The 3302-nt window shown below is 36.5% G+C and overlaps 1 long non-coding RNA gene across 1 annotated transcript in view; it reads left to right on the top strand.

The window, feature by feature from the left end:
- The first annotated feature begins 841 nt into the window (after positions 1-841).
- Positions 842-3302, top strand: part of LOC111089071 — a 20010-nt gene continuing 17549 nt past the window's right edge. Inside the window, exons 1-2 of the long non-coding RNA XR_002613418.1 lie at positions 842-851; positions 2768-2772. This is a non-coding gene — a long non-coding RNA (uncharacterized LOC111089071). The remainder of the gene's footprint in view (positions 852-2767; positions 2773-3302) is intronic.

The raw sequence follows: 3302 nt of genomic DNA on the forward strand, positions 1-3302 counted from the left end.
TAGCCCTCGTGTAACTTTGCGCGAAATTCAAAACAAACAAACTAATTAACTAAATTCGTTTTTATTAAAACTTTGTGTTTTTACAGTGATTTTAATTTCATTATATTCAAAAGTTGCTGAAAGTCACCTATAGCAAGTGTCAACTCCCTCAGAGAACCTATCCTATTATATTTTTTTATTATATCAATGCTTCTTCGGGCCGTTGCGTATGTTAAACTAAAGTTGAAGCAATATCGGGCCATTGAGTATGTTGAGCCAAGGATTAAACGACACCGGAAGTCATCCATCACAAAATTGACTTTAGGAACATGGCACCTAATGCTGAATGTCAGCGTTGAATTTTGAAATGCGCCTTGTGTTAATATTTTGACCGTATCAAAATAGAGGATGTAAATGCCACTAGCTTCAGTAAATCACACAGATTAAAGCGTCTCAGCGCAATCTGGTATTACAGGATTTATATATTTTAAATAGAGTCAAGTGTTGATGGCGTCATATTCAGTGTTCTCTAGCGCTGTATTTGAAGTAAAAGCAGAATATTGCTTCGACATTTGTACAACTCTATAACATGTAGGAGTCAGTCTTCCTGGAAATAATGAAATATGTGATGTCATCGGTTTATACTCACATTAACTAATTTAAAAAAATCCATAAATATCTTGATTGCTTTTTAAAGATGAACAATATGACAACTACATTTTCAATGTTTATTAATGGCAAAAGATCCGAGAAGCCTACATCTAATGCAATACTGGATCTGATAGTGCTAATAATGAGGTCCTGAGATACTAAACTAGATTGTGCTAGTGACTACTACTAGTATATTAATTTTAGATATGTTATTTCTACAGGTATCCCTCGATTTACGAACGTTCTCTTTACGTATATTCTAATATTTAAATACCTTTAGTTACTGAGCAATTTTTCATTAAGTAATGCAAATTCAGCTTCATTCACTGCATCAGATTTTTAGGTCTGATATTGTTGGACATGGGAGGGTCAGGTACACTTTCGACCTCTTCCTTCCTCCTAACAGTAGATTTTTGCTCTTTTATTTCTATTGCTGTAACAGATATTTCAGATATCATGTCTAATTTGTTTTCCTTCTACGAATATTTTTGGTACTTTTTATTGTTTAAAATTATTGCTTGTTGTTATTGTAGTTTGGTCGGGTTTGCTGAATCTTTCTTTAATCCACATTTGTTTTCCTTCTACGAATATTTTTGGTACTTTTTATTGTTTAAAACTATTGCTTGTTGTTGTTGTAGTTTGGTCGGGTTTGCTGAATCTTTCTTTAATCCACATAGAACTTTCACGGAGATGCTTTCCACACTTATATAATGCTATATTTATTTTCTTAGTGCCCGTAAATAAAATATTGCATTGCCCTTTTAAGGCCTTGTCCGTTTACGGGCTGATATAATCCATTTTTACATAATTACACATAAATCTCTTATATAGGTTTACACAAAGTCTTGCGTTCGCAATACAGTCCTTCGCAGTAATAATGTATTATACACAAATACATTTATTTCAGTTTAATGGACCTGAAAGGCACACGGCTACATTTGGGCTCATCTGAAAGGAAAATGTCTTCTCTTTCCAAAGATGCCTGCTGTAGAACTGTGAATTAGTGGAAACATCGTCAAAAGTTTGGCCAAAATAACACACCCTCAGATTTTGGATGTGCATACAAAAAGACAGAGTTATCCATTATAAGTTTATAAAAAAGTTCACAGTATTTCGTTATAATTTCTCCTTTTTGCATGAAAGTAATAGAGCACACTAACCAATGCAAACAACTGTGTTTTAATGAAGATTACAAGTTGAAAGTACATGTACATCTGTTCCGCTTAAACTTATTTAAACCTCTTCAAATTCTTCATTGTCGTCTTCTGTTGCTTTGGTTTGGTGAGTGTTAGTATTTCCATAACTCTCATCCCATGTTGGTGACAAGAACATCCACCACTGCACACGTGCCTAGAACTACATGAACACATCATATTCTGTATCATGTCGAATGCTGTTGGACCAACATTCAAAACTCGTAGAATAATTCTGTCCACCTTCTGCTACCCATGACCCAAAGGTGTGCCAACATTATGCCTGGCTATGTGCGCAGATTTAACACATATTTGTTTGCCAAGAGGCATGCTTCCCTTGCTGTTCAAAGCTGTCCTTGCACGGAGGTAGCCTCTAGAGTTCGACTTCTATCTTTATTGCCAGCTTTGCGTTGAGGGTCATACAGTGTGGCCACAAATTTTCGCGATATTGTTATTGGCGAGTTCTGCATCATTTCCTGACAATGCTATGAGGTCTGAGAAGGTATCAGGCTGAGAAATTATTTTCTTCATCACAGATTTATTTATAATACCATAGAAAGCTGGTATAGTATCACAACCAGTTTGTGGATGTACCTCGAGTAGAATGTTACATATGCATTCTCTGTCCTGGATGTTTTGCAATATCATGTACTAGAATGACTCTCCTTTTGTCGTAACATGCTGGCATCACACCTCCTTCAATCCAGATCTCTTTTATCACATTCAACACCTGAAAGCAATAAGTCAACAGGACCAGAAGTATCTGCAGATTTTATAATGTCTGTGCTTTCAACATTTGTGGTTGAAAATACTCGATTTGCCTCAGCTACGTGAAGAAATATTTCCGTATCGACCTCCTCCTTTGAACTTGACATATCTGGCATCTGTGTTACACTATGTGATGTTATTTGCAAGACATCTTTACCATTCCTGCTGCTGAGAAGATACAGTGTTTTCTCCAAATTCCTTGAAGGTGCTTTTGTATATGTTGCATGATGTAATCACATAAGATCTAGACAAGATTGCTTTTGTTGGCAGAAACATCTAAAAACGTTCACCCGGGTGGAACTGGACAACCTCAGAGCACATTATATTTCTTACCTTGAGCACGGTCTCCAACATGCTGTAATTGTTCTCCAGTTCTGATTTTGTAGTCTTGCGTATTGTATCATCTTTATGACACAAACTGGCAAGTATCGATCTAATGGGATGACTGAGAACAATATCTAATGAAACATCCTCTCGACAACTGGTAAGACTTAACACCCTTCAAAATATTATGTCTGGACTTATGTTAGCTAGCTTGCTGCTGTCTTTAGCTTGCTTGTTTGTTTGTTTGTTTGTTTTTGAATTTCGCGCAAAGCTACACGAGGGCTATCTGCGCTAGCCGTCCCTAATTTAGCAGTGTAAGACTAGAGGGAAGGCAGCTAGTCATCACCACCCACCGCCAACTCTTGGGCTACTCTTTTACCAACGAAT

This window comes from Limulus polyphemus, unplaced genomic scaffold (genome assembly GCF_000517525.1).
Source record: "Limulus polyphemus unplaced genomic scaffold, Limulus_polyphemus-2.1.2 Scaffold5169, whole genome shotgun sequence".
Classification (NCBI taxonomy): Eukaryota; Metazoa; Arthropoda; class Merostomata; order Xiphosura; family Limulidae; genus Limulus; species Limulus polyphemus.